At 37.3% G+C, this 14,481-nt stretch overlaps 1 protein-coding gene and 1 non-coding gene across 2 annotated transcripts in view; both read left to right on the plus strand.

The window, feature by feature from the left end:
* The window catches only part of Aff2 (ALF transcription elongation factor 2), a 506,796-nt gene that overhangs the window by 235,236 nt on the left and 257,079 nt on the right, over positions 1–14,481 (plus strand). The window lies entirely within an intron of this gene.
* Positions 14,101–14,242, plus strand: LOC127186045 (small nucleolar RNA SNORA48). Its single transcript, XR_007830299.1, has one exon. It is a non-coding gene; the product is annotated as a small nucleolar RNA SNORA48 (small nucleolar RNA).

Consider the following 14,481-nt stretch of genomic DNA (forward strand, 5'->3'; position numbering starts at 1 on the left):
TCTCTATATCATCCAAGAAGGCTTTTCTGATGCCCTTTCCTGATGCCCTTTCTGTCTGAGACAAGAGTTCATCTTTCCTTGCTCCATGAATATAAAGCATCAAGTAAACATTTACTCTGCTGTGTATCATAGAACATCATAAATATGAATTATATAAAATTTCCACTCAACCATATGGTGAACACTTGAGAAGTACTGTGGTTCATGTCGTTCTGTACCTGCTATACTAAGTTCTAAGTCTGGTCTAGGATGAAAAATGAAAAAGTGGTTTTGGCTTGGAAAGCAGAAAGTGTCTATGTGGACCAATCTCATACTGTAGAATTTTCTTAAAGATGACAGACCTTCTGATGTCTTTTTACAACTATTATGGAGAGAATATTGCCTTTCCCTACTACAAAACCTTTAGCAAGAGAGTCAACTAGTATACCTTGGAGGCAAGATGAGGGCGTTCTTGATGGCATCACCCATGTATTAGCATTTGACAGAAATCTATATGGTTCATATAAACTACTTTGAGTGTTTTAATTCACCATAATTATTGAAAGTACATTCAGTATAATTGAGATTATATTCAGTACATAATCCTCATTTCTAATATCTTGAATGGAAATAGCTATTAGCAGGCATGCTCAGTAGCAACTAAAGCTCAGGCAAGTTTAGCCAAGCAAATCAATGCAAGTTCATCTTTCAGTGTCAGCTGGCTGAGTTTTTGACTAGTGATGAATGCCTTGACTAGAAAGATGAAATGCTGGAATGCCAGCCAGTGCTCTGACAGCTACAGATGGTGCCAATTACTGCCAGTGGAGCCTGTCCTGCTGTGAGCCCAAGATGTCTGATTTGTGGCCACAGGAAAATGAAAAAGAGGCCTTCCAGCTGGGCTTGTCACCTGTCCTTTATTGTTCTTTAACCAAAATTGTAATTAAGTGTGAATGCCTCCTCCTTTCTTTGTTTTTTGGTGGCATTAGCTGGGGACATTGAACATGAGAAGGAAGCAATGTTACTCATGTTAACTGCAGAGTCATGCTAATTGCCAAGCATATTTCAAAGCTGGAGTAGCTCACTAGACAGTTGCCAGTTTTTTCACACCCAATTTCTAGTATACAAACTGGAATATGAATAAAAGATAATGAAAATAGCCAAAGCTTGTGATTTTCATTGAGCTATGTATACACAAACATCATGTAGTATATCATTTGAAGAAAGTGTTTCTGTTAGTATAATCACTTCTGTCCTGTGGAAGACTTTGGATATTGGATATTCCTATTGTTAAGCTCTATTAACAGATGGTCCCAGAGCGCATATTTGAAGTCTAATAGTCAGCTATACTCTATGGCTCCCTTTTGCTGAGTGTCTGCTGCATTCAGACTTTGCAAACACCATCCCACAGTGATTCATGGGTATCTGCATCATCACTATAAGACTAACAGTAAAATTTAATGTTTGTATTATTCTAACTTATTTGTTGGTACATATACTTGTGAACTGGGTACTTGTGTGACATAGTTCATGTGTGGAGACCAGAGGACAAATTTCAGGAGGCAACTCTCTCTATCTACCATGTGGTATCTAGGGATCAAATTCAGGACATCAACCATGGCTTCAAGTAATTTTATGCAGGGAGCCATCTCTCCAGCCCAGAATCTAAAAGATTGTAGCATTATAAATATTAATTTTAACCCCAATATTTTCTTTATGATTTATAATTATTGTATACTAATTATATAAACTAGCATTATAACTTTTCATATAGGAACACAGTGTGCTTTGATCGTATTCAACCTTCCTGACATCCTCTCCTCTCTCCCTTTCTTCTGCACCTGCTCCCTTCTTGCCTCCCAATAGTCTTCCCTCTGTTTTCATTTCTTAAAAATGCAGATCCAACATATGGTTGGAAAGGATAGTGATTATATTTCTGAATCTATCTTTTTCCACTTAGCATTTTTATCCCCAGTTATATTCATTTTGTGAAAAATGGCGAAATATCAATCTCTGCTGTTGTGTATATATGGTATATATTATTTATCCATCCAGTCAATGACAGAGTCTGGGAAAGTATTAGGTTAAGTGACCAAACGCTTTGACAGATATTACTACCCCATGTTTTCAAAAGTGATACAGAAACATGAAATACATTATTAAAATCTAAAAAATTGATTTGAGTACAATTCTTCAAACTCTAGGAATGTATGCAACCAGGAATATAAAAAAAATTTCTGACCTTATCATATAGTTTGAGAACAAAGTTTATTCAAACAATGGTGAAAAAAGTAAAAAAGCTACTGACATCAGGCTGGAAGGTAAAGTTGAATGGCAATGGAAGACAGAAAGGCAACAGCAGTAGTGAATTGTTTAATTTTTTAATATTATTATTTGTAGCTGAGTCCTAGGTAATAGCCACAGTAAACTATAGTCATTCTGGTTCTCTAGAATGGAATGTCACATGGAGTGTGGTGGCCAGATGTCTGATACTTGAGTCAGGATAAAGCATCTTGGCTACTACTGTTGATCCTATGGATGACAGTTGTCTCTTCTGAAGGACTCAACAGAAACCAATATATCTATGCCCACCAAAGAGTCCATTAGTACCTGGAAAATCCTTCAAATGTAGGATAGGGAAAGGAGATGCCAGTCCAGATGCCAATCCAAGGAGTTTGTGAGGAGTGTAAACTCACATGGCCTAATCATTTTTGTGTTCTGTCTATCCACATGTTCATCTCTATTTAGTACGGATGAAAAGTGAATACTGAAATCCAATCTTATGGTTAAGCAGAAATGAAGTGCTTGCCCTAGAAATACTTAACTCACTAATAGTGGCTCTATAAGCACATTTTAACTTTTCTAACAATATTCTCTGATGAATTTTCAGTACATTTATTCATTTCCCCATTTTCTTTCTATTTCTTTTTACTTGACATAACTCACTTATTGCACTTCCACATTTGTATGTCTTTTGTCATACATTTTCTCTTCTACATGGAATATGAGACAAAGTCAATCTGATGGTAGAAGAGAGACTAATGGAAAAGAGGCAAAAGTAATGGCAGGATCAATGTGATCTGAGTGTATTGATGCCTGAAAAAAAATCTATTGTTCTTTCTAAATTCATATGCCCCAATAAAATCATAAATATTTATCTTAGAAAGGTAGTTGGCTTCTTTTTTACATTTCTGTATGAGTACTTAATTGTGGTGTTTGATGTTAATTTAGGCTCTGGTCTTATGTCAGCACATGACCTGAAATCTTTCCAGGTATGGAGTGTCATGATAGTGAGAGCTCACAAAGAAAGCATTCTCTCCGAAAGACACCCATCATCTCTTTGAAAGCCTAAAGTATCTCTAATGGTTAGGACCCTTCAAGCAGTACTGGTTGAGTCTTCAGTACAGCCTTTCCTTGAGAAGAGATATGAAAGGCACTCTACTGTTTTCCATTTCTCATTGCAATGCTGAGTTAGTTTTGAATTCTTGGCCTATCCCCTGCTTCAACACGGAAAAAAAGCTCCTGACATTGGAGAAAATCTAGCTGATGATTTGCTAGAATTCTAAAAAAGGCCCAGTTATACAAGGGTGATGTTTCTGCTGTAAGTATTCCTCAATTTTTGGTGTGAAGATCAATAGAGTCCTTCATAAGAGGTTTATATATTTAGAGGGGGAATTGATGATATTGCTATTTTGGTAGATGTATACTTTAGAAGGACCACTGAGACAAGAAAGAAGTTGTTAAACTATAAACTGCCAAAGACATAGTAACCATTCTTCATAGCTAAAATAGTTAATCACAGGCTCTAGAGCACTAGCTAAGGGGAGGAATCATTATAGGTATCCTTATAAACACAGCTATTCTCCCAGCCTCGTCAAGCTTACTCTCCTGGGGCATTTCTCTTACAGTATGTAACAACTCCCTAGATGTCAGTCTTCCCATGGATAGACTGACTTATAAATGAATTCTCTGTTGTTTCCTGAATCAATTTTCATTTCCTGGCTATAAGGCTAGAGGAATAGAACTACTATAATCCGTAGGCCATGGGCCCCAACTCTTCTGTAGGGCTGCGGAAAGGAGACACTGAGCCATGTTGTGCAACATTAAAACCAGGTGGGTACTTTTCTACTTTTCTTCTGCACAGTGTGTCTCGGACTTGGCACAAATTAGTGTGTTTGTCTTTCATTCCACTTGGCCACTAGCCATCATGGATACTCTGTTTTCATTTTGAAATTTTACTTGGCAGATCCTTAAAAGTCACCAGAGAACTTTTCCTGAGTAATAAAAGGCAACTTTTATTGAAAACTAATTATTTTTCAGATGAATATGCCAGCTGTTGAAAATGCTCTAGTCACATTAAAGAATATTTTAATAATGTGCACACAGACACAGGTCCACTAGTAAACTGCTTTTTAACAGTAGCTTATAAGTACCATATTCTACTGTGCCTCTGAACTTCCTTCTTTTTAAGTCTAGAAATGTAATGAATGAAAAGGATGTACACTGTGTAAATAAATCACTTCTGTGGGAATGAGCACACACTGTAAAATTCACTATATAAATTTCAGGGAGGATGTCAAGAAGTAAGACAGAAAAATAAATCTATATTTGTTCACTAAAAAATTTTGAGATTCCAAAGTGGGTTGAACCTAATGACGTCAGAGGCTTGAACTACTATGCTTATGTTTGATCCTGCCTATGTGTCTAGATATATGCCAGTTCCAGAATTCTAGTCATTGTGGTGTGTGTGGAACCTGACGATTAATTAAAAACTGTCTTGTCCTCTAGAAATTACAACATTGTGGGTTAAATGGGTGTATTCAAAAATTTAAGCAAAGTGGGTTAGTGAAGTGTACTCTACCTTCTGATCGAAAAGTCTAAAAGATATAATAAAAGAGGCACCATTTGTGCTGGATTTTTGAAGATGGATGAGGATGACAATAATTAGTAAAATATTGACAGAGAACATTTTTTATTGAATAAACAGTAGTAAAGACACAAAAGAAAATATTGCATAGTCTACATGGAGAGTATCAAAACAGATATGGCTACATGGAACAGGTGATAGAATATGTAAAGGTCACAGTGAACAGGTTAATGTCTGTTCAGTTTGTGAAAAGTAAATGGATTTATAATAGGTTTGTTAGGGAAAAATAGTATATTCAAATCTTTTAATTTTGGTAGAAAGCAGAGCAAGAACTCAAGAGGTAAAAGGGAAACAGATGGTATAATTGTTAATCTTGGTTTTCAATTCAATAGAATTGCTTTCTAGGAAGGTTTTTGTTATTTTGTTATTTTGTTAGTTTGGTTTACTTTGTTTGGGTTTCTTTGTTTTATTTGTTTTTATTTTGTTTTGTTGTTTTTGTTCTTTTGAGACAGGATTTCTCTGTGTAGCCTTGGCTGTCCTGGACTTGATTTGTAGACTAGGCTGGCCTCGAACTAACAGCAATCTGCCTGCCTCTGCCTCCCTGAGTGCTGGAATTACAGGCGTGCACTTCCAGGCATGCACCTCCGCACCTGGCTTCCAGAGAGTTTTGACTGAGAAGGAAAGACCCACTCTGAATGTATCAAGAATGACTACATAAGCTGGATTCCAACACGGTGTAAAGTGAAAGAACACAGATTAAATGAAATCAAGAAACCAAGTTAAACACCAGCCTCTGTTACTATCTATGCTTTTGTCTATAGGTTCAGTGTGATCAAATACTTCATATTCAGCTTACCCACCATACCTAGAGTCACCCTCACGGCCACCTTCCACAATATAGTTTGATTATACCATTGACCATGTGAGTCAAAACCCCTCCTTGATTTTTACCACAAGAACACTCAGAATAATTAACACAGAAAAAATGGTATAGGCATCCAGGATTCTACTCTGATAAGTCTGACCATACAGTTCTTATTCTTTTGAAACTGGTTTGTAGGATGAATATGGGATAGTGTGGATCGATGAGTAGAAAAGTCCAATAACCCTGGAGAGAGTTTAGAAAACTCTTTTTCTAAGTTCTTTTTTGGCAGAGGATATCTTAAGACAGCATTACATCAAGGCTGTGGGATAGTTACTGCTCACTGTCCTAAGCTGTAGTAAGATAAAATAGTAAAATATGAAGGAAGGAGCATAGTTGAGTTTAGAGAAGCTAAAAGGGTAGGTGTAGAAAAGCAGCTATGACTTTTAGAGAGATTGGTACCAATTAAAGAGAAGTCTTGTGTTTGACACTTTGTCCGTTAGAAATTGCCTTGGGGTGCTACACCACTCGTTGAAGGCTACAGGTTATGAAAATATAAATTTGTGTGAAAGGAGAGAACCTAAAATGAAACTTCTACTGTAGAGGTCAGTCTCCCTGTGCCTTAGTCCTAACAGAACTGCTTGGGGAATTATGTTCTCAGGCTGAGCTGCCAAGATGAACAGAACTCACTATAAGTGCATTAGATAGGGTCTAGACTACATCTCGATCTGGCAATGCAACTTAAAAGCATCACCCCTACGTTCCTAGTTTTACAGGCGTGCAAAATGCAAGAAGGAGGATGTCTCCAGGGGCTTGTATTAAGGCTCCAGAGAGCCTATAAAGCCAATCGATATATGACAGGGTCACTTTTTCTAGAAGTTTCCAAGAGGACACTCTATGAAGCTGTGAAGGTGAAGCCTAATTGCAGTAAGGACAGCAGAATGTGGCAGACTCCAGGATCATGGGATAACTACCAAGGAAAGCTAGAAACACAGTGTATCTGGACCAAGAGAGAGCAACTACGTGCTATACATTGAAAAGCTAATGGGTAGGGTATATCTCTGGCTACTGAATTTTATAAAAATTCTAGATAATGGACACAGATCTCCAGGACTGAGTGTCTGTCCTGCTGCTTTTTAATCTTCCTTTGGCCAAGCCTGTCCTGATAAGTCCTCATTTTGTACCATTTCAAACATGGATGTTTATTCTGTGCCATTGTAATATGTCTTTTTTAATTTTATAAGAACTCACAGTTAGAAGGGTTCCCTGAGTCTCAGAACAGAATGAACTTTGAAATAGTGTTTTAAATGTTAAATACTGTGGTGACTTTTAAAATTGGACTGAATTCATTTTGCATAATGAGATGGCCACTACCCTTTGAAAACCAATAGTGTAGAGTTATGATTTAAAAGTGATATACTTGGGTGTCACGTTGACAAGGGGCGGACATTATAGTCCCAGTTGTTAATTTAATGTGTATTTAAAATAATCTTGGACACTCAACTCTTAAGATTTCTATGAAAGTATTATCAGAAAATTCTGAGTGTAGACATTCCATTTCCATGATCTGGATTCCATAACTGAATAAAAAGAAGGAAGCTGTCTAAAGACAAACATTCCTCTGTCTTCTTGACTGTAGATACAATGTGATCACTTGCTTCATGTTCCTTCACTTCAGTTGTAGCTCTTTACAAATGCTGCACATTCTCCACCATATCTTCATGTGAGCTAAAATATCCTGTCTTCTTTGGTATGCTTTTGTCTGATATTTGTCACTACCACCAAAAAGTAACTTACACAGATGGTTTAGGAGCTTTGATAGTAGTTCAGGTGAAGGATGACCTGGGCAAGAAAGGGGCATTAAAACAATTATCTGGGAAATCTAATCAATACAGAAAGTGATCTTGCTAATGCATTCGGATAGGAGGGAGGCACTTAACTGTTTTTATTGGCTTGGCTCGGCCAGAAAATTGTTTCAGCTCTCCACTTGGCTTTGACTATATCACAGTCATTGTATCGTTTGCATAAATTGCTTAATATCTATAAGCTTCATTTTAACCAGCTGAAAAGAAGGGAAATAATTCTTGTTCCCACTGGTAATTGCCTCATAGGAATGCTTTATGCATTTGTATAAGTGCTAGCATATTCTTGGAATGAGATGATCATTAGTAAAGTTTCTAATATTTATCCTAAAGTGCTTCAAATCTTCTAGAAAGTCAACATGTTGAATTGCTAAATATTTTAAATACAAATAGCATTCAAAATAATAAATTGGCAACAATTGCTAGTAGCTTTCCTTTTGTTACAAATTCTGTATAATCAATTTTCAGGTTATCCATAAAGTTCATTTTATAAAACAACTACAATCTCCAAAGATGTTTTAAGAAACTTATTCAAGTTTTTACAATTGATTAGGATATATCGCCATAAACTCTGAACTTGTCCTCGTAAGTTCTTTCTATCTGTCTTTAGTAGGCAGTGGAAGGTAAGGAATAGGTGAATGTAACAGTATACGCCCCCATAGCTCAAGGGCTTAATGACAGAGACATGCTTAGTTTTTCAGAGTCTTTAGCAAGTGATCTCATATTATTGTAAAGGACAAAATAGATGGGCTGAGTTCACTTAAGATGTAGGTGATATTTTGTTTGAGGAAAGCATTCTACACTTCCTTTTATCCATCCCCCAAACAAGGCAAAAGTGTACTTTCATGATATTTAAATATTTTGCGATGTCCTGATGTGGACAGAAACAAGGCATGGCAAACATCTGGTGCTAGTTGGCAACTATTAGCAATGCTTAAAACAACAAAAATGACCAAATCCAGAAATAATGTTTGTTATGCCATCAGCAAGTGAATAATTGAAACTGTATCTATGACATCAAATCAAGAGTTCACTTATTTCATTGTAGAAAAAATAACTTTGTGATTATTGTATGGCCTCAGGAAGCCAAATGACAGCATAGAGGAGCTCCATTTAGGCTACTAATGCCTTGAGTCTTGAAATACTTTAGGAGAAGTATTCCAGTAGACAGGAAGAATCAACAGATACAGCCAGGTTCCATAGTTTATTATCTCAGGTCAGTGTTTTCTACAGATTTTTTTTCAATAATACCACCTGGAGATAGAGCAATTCCTCAAGTACTCTATTATTTTCTGATGCTGGCCCACTTCATAAGAGGCCCCAACAAGATTAGTCTGTCAGATTCCTTATATAACATCTGCAAAGTAGAGCTCTGCTGTCAGGGTGCACATGGCAGGCGCTGCCAGTACTCTGCCAAGGTATAGATGACTGACTGTGGTAAAAGACTCATCATAAAGAGCTAAACCGATGTAGCAGTACTTGACTTCAAAAAATGGGTAATTTTTGTAGGAATGTATTAATTATTTGAAAAACATAAAGGGATGATTATTTGGAGCATATTCTTTGGAAAGAGGAATATATTGTGAGCAGAGAATACACAATTGTTTAGGTTAATAACCTGTCAGTAGAGGCAGGAAGACTTTTATAACACTGCGGCCCAGTATTCTATTTAAGTAACACTCAGTGACATGTTTGTGGCTTCCTTTTTCTTTTGTATAAATAGAACTAGGTCAAAGCTATTTGATCTTTGGTCAAGAAGTTATCACTGACTCTGATTTAGAGATGTAATTAGTTTCCCATCACTGACTGTGGTCATCCTGAAAACAATTATGATAATTAGTATTATACCTATGAGGTTTTGTCTGAAGGTAAGGTTCATTGTTTTCTCCTATTAGTGAAATACTCAGAATAAATTAATAAAAGTAGCTAATTTTGACTACTCATGCAGCATATTGCCTGCCTACTTTAAATTATCTCTCAGAAGCATTTGGTTGTGAAAGAGTGAAATTGTCATTCATTTATTCATTAAATGTTTGTGATGCAACTCTCATATCTCCAGCACTGTCATCTTTGGAATTAAATACTGTAAGAGTTTCTTCCCTAAATCATTATGTCTATGCCTAGTATGCTTGTCTTTGTTTTGTGAAATCATCCATTTCTCCATCCATCAATCTCTGTGTTGAATACTAGAATTGACCCCTTACACATCATAAACATTGTAAATACCCTGGAAATGGAGTTTAGTAACATTTTCTATGATACTTGACATGGAGCATATAACATCACTTTAATGAAAAAGAAGGGGAAAACATTGTTAGCTAATATTTTCTCATAAGTTATCAAGGTCAATGCCGTACATCCTGGACCTCCATGATTTGTATCTGTCTGTAGGGCATATTTGTTTTCTTTTGGGGTATTGCCAGTTAGTTACCATCTCATTGGTGCACACTTTATCAAAATATTTAATTAATGCATGGAAATTGCAGTTTTTAGATAGTCTCAATAGGCATAGTTAAACACTTTAATCTGACAGTTGGCTTGAGCAAATGGTTATTTGGGGATACGAGTAGGCCATTTTATAGTGCATGAACTATAATCTGACAGGAAGAGACTAACATCTATCCAAGATATTTTCATGTGGTGGGCTGAGTTACAACAACAACAACAACAACAACAACAACGACAACAACAACAAAAACAACAACAAAACTCTTCTCAGCTGGATTTCTCAATGACCTTTAAGGATATGCTATGGGACCAAAATCAAGTAATAGGATGGATACTGTGGCCTCTGCTCACACCTTGTGGACATTCTAGGATAGTTTTAATATAAATGAGAAGATAGTAAGCAGTTTACTACATGCTTCCTTTGCTTTTAGTGTTGCCTACCATTTCCATTCTTGTATCAGACACTGCTTTGGCTCTTGCACAGGAGCTGTTATATGAAGGCAGTCTAACAATTTGTCCATACTTTGGGGACTAGAACCAAAAGAACAGCAGTAGGAAACTAGTCATTGGAAACAGAAGGAGAAAGGAAGAAACTTACCAAGTAGTCATTGACACTTTCTTGTATTTTATTTTAGTTTTTTTTTTATTAATTTATTCTTGTTACATCTCAATGTTTATCCCATCCCTTGTATCCTCCCATTCTTCCCTCCCCCCCATTTTCCCATTATTCCCCTCCCCTATGACTGTTCCTGAGGGGGATTACGTCTCCCTATATATTCTCATAGGGTATCAAGTCTCTTCTTGGCTACCTGCTGTCCTTCCTCTGAGTGCCACCAGGTCTCCCCCTCCAGGGGACATGGTCAAATGTGAGGCACCAGAGTACGTGAGAAAGTCGAATCACACTCTCCACTCAACTGTGGAGATTATTCTGACCATTGGCTAGATCTGGGAAGGGGTTTAAAGTTTACCTCCTGTATTGTCCTTGGCTCGTGCCTTAGTTTGAGCGGGACCCCTGGGCCCAAATCTGCCTATCATATTGTTCTACTTGTAGATATTTTAGTTTTTAAAGATTCATTTATTATGTATGCAGTGCCTTGCCTGCATGTACACCCTCAGGCCAGAAGAGGGCATCAGATCACATTATAGATGGCTGTGAGCCACCATGTGGTTGCTGGGAATTGATCTCAGGACCTCTGGAAGAGCAGTCAGTGCCCTTAACTTCTGAGCCATCCCTCTAGCTGACACTTTCTTAGCATGTCATTTCACTTGAACTTTCAAAGAATTCTATAAAACAAGTGTTAATATTGTCCCACTGAAACAATAATAAGCCTTGTATCTAAAACTGTGCAGTCAAAGATGGAGCCAAAATTCCATGCCAAATCCTTGTTAATTCCACAGCCTTGTGTTCCTAAAGAACTCTTATACACTAAAAGGTATTTCAACATTACTTATGGACTCAAATGACATAGATAACAGTGACTGAATATGGACTGTTGTATTGGCTTGGCTGGGCTGATCAGAACCATAATTTTTTAATTAATTAATTTATTTATTCACTTTAAATCCTGGTTGCAGCCACATCCCTTCTTACCTACTATCTCTTCTTCTCCCCTTTAGCCCTCAGAAAACTGGAGACCCCCTTCCTATCCACCCCAGATCATTAAGTCATATCAGGACTGAGCACGTCCTCTTCCCCTGTGGCCTGGCAAGGCAGTGTTGCCAGAGGGAAATAATTAATAAAAAAGCGAGCAACATGAAACTAACAGTGTTTTGGCTATTTGTATTTGGCAGCCTTGAAGAAATGATCTTTCCTGGTGAGGCTAAAATTCTGAATGCAAATCAATATCTGTCATATCTTGTCATTATAAACTTAAAACATCTATCTAGACCTAAATACATCTTAACCTCTAAACAACTAAGCTTAATTGTAAAACTAAACTATCTGGTCTTCAACCCCATCAGAAATTTGAGAAGGAATAAAATTAATTATGTAAGTATACAGGGAGTGGAGGTTAGCAGCTTCCCAAATGAGAAGATGACAGAGACAACTTGCTGCCTGTATAATCACCCAAAATTCTCTATAACATAAGAGCATCATCTTCAGCCTTCTGGCCCAATCTATCTGACAGACATATTTGTGAGGCAGGAACTATTGAGGACTTTCTTACCCTGTCTTGGCAGAGTTTGGTGTTCTTCTTGCTGTAGGTAGTTTATTTTATATATGTGTAATAATATAAATATATGTCAAAAATATTTAATAAAAATTTGTAAAATAAATAACATTTAAAAACTAGCAGCAGAGTCCATGTCAGCATCATCTCCCAATCCCCTTTCTAGAGGACCCACATGAAGTCTGAGTTTCCCATTGGCTATAGCTGTTTAGGATGCCTAGGGTCAGTCCATTCATGGTCCTTGTTAGTGCTTCAGTCTCAGCAAGACCCTCTGGGCCACGGTTAGTTGGCACTTTTGGTCTTCCTTTGGAGCTCCTGTCCCCTCCACGGTATTTTATCCTTCCCTCCACTTTTCCACAAGACTTCTTATGCATTGCCCAATGTTTGGCTATGAGTCTCAGCATCTGTAGGTAGAGGTTTCAGAGGATAACTCTGCTAAACTTCTGACTGCAAGCATAGCAGAGAATTGTTAATAGTGTCAGGAGTTGGCTCTCTCCCATGGGGTGAGTCTTGGGTTGGGTCAGGCACTGATTGGACATTCCCTCAATCTCTGTTCTATCTGCTCTATTTTTATTACTGCACATCTTTTGGCAGGGTGAGTTTTGAGTCTAAGTTTTGTGGGTGGGTTGGTGTTCCCAGGATGCTCACTAATAACATTTTAGGATTTGCTGAGAGGGCTTGGTAGGTTTTTACAAGTCTAGCTTGGGGCTAGCCTAAGGTCCTGTGAGTACAAGCACTTGCCATACAAGCCTGGTGATACGAATCTAATCCCAGGAATTGCCAGTGGAAAGAGAGAGCCAACTCCCAGCAGGTGTCCTTTGTTCTGTGTGTGTGTATGTGTGTGTATGTGTGTATACATGTGCCTACACACACAAATAATAATAATAGCAATAATAAACTTTTCACATTTCTGCCTCAATATCGACCAATGATAAGACCCAGTTTCCAAACATATCCATCAAACAATAGGGAAGAAAAAAATCTTCCATATAGTAAGCCTGTTTTTCCATAAGCCTTGTGAATTTCTATATGTGTGTGCTTTTAGTTGTTTTGAGTGTTTTCAGACAAATAGATGGGGAATTGAAGAGCTCTGGAAGATAATCTAGCATGTTTGAAAGATGAATAAGTTTAGGTCAGTGAAGGAGATTGTTACTCGTTCTTAAATCATAAATCAAGCAAGTGTAAAAGCTAGAACCTGACGCTGAAGAAAATGGTGTCTGTCTGCAACTGTAAATATGTTTCCCATAGCTCATTAGACCATAGTTCAGATAAGAATGAGCTCTTGAGTTTTACTGAGGCTTAACAGATATGAGCACGTGGTTTGCATCACAGACATTAAGGCAAGCCTTGGCATGTTAGACTTAAAAAAAGGTTTTTTTTCTGTAATAATCACTATAGAAATGTATCTCAGAGCCATCTCTGCACAATTCTGTCTAAAGGTCTGTATATATTTATGTTTATACACATATCTCCTTTCTTTAGTTGTATAATCCATCAAACATTTAGCATTTCAGAATTTATAAATTATATGCATTTTTACTTCTTTGTGGTTTGCTTTTTATTAGGGTACATTAAGAAAATGTTGAGGATAAAGAACTTGGGCCAAACAGTTACTCAACTATATAGTCTATAATTTTTTAACTGATCAAAGGATTAGAAGATAAGAAAGTATTAGATTTTATTTTTTTTCAGGTGACCCTACATTTTTACATTTATATAACAAATTCAATTAAATTGTACAAATTAGTGAGCAATGCAAATAAATGGTATGTTTTAATATATGTGAATTCACCATGCTAGTCCCGTATATTGTAAGCTATTAAGACAAGTGCTCTATTGTCAACCTTTTACAGATTATGGTAGAGATGCTTACCAACAATGTTTACACAAAAACTTTGTGCAAGAACTAGTTTGTTCTGCTGGCAATGAGCAAAGAGACACCTGTAATGATATTGTTCTTATATCAGTCAGGGGCAGAAGAGATGGCAGTCCTTTGTTCATCCTAGCTTGATGCCTAGCTTGATGGCCAAAGCTGTCTTATGCTTAGGACTCATAAAAATCAAATCAGATCAAATCCAACAGCATAGCACAGGGAGAGGAAGACAGACAGAAACCTACAGACCACCATGCCACACACAGACCTGCCCTCCAGAAAATGGCACAAGTGGGCCGTAGACATCCCCTTGCTGCCATGCCACTCAGCACAACTGGAGTGGCCACAAGCTGCATGGGCATCCTACAGAAGGAACCGTGAAAATGTGGGAGTATGTGGTATCAGTTAGGAGAGAAAGAGAA

The sequence above is a fragment of the Acomys russatus genome, chromosome X (assembly GCF_903995435.1).
Source record: "Acomys russatus chromosome X, mAcoRus1.1, whole genome shotgun sequence".
Classification (NCBI taxonomy): Eukaryota; Metazoa; Chordata; class Mammalia; order Rodentia; family Muridae; genus Acomys; species Acomys russatus.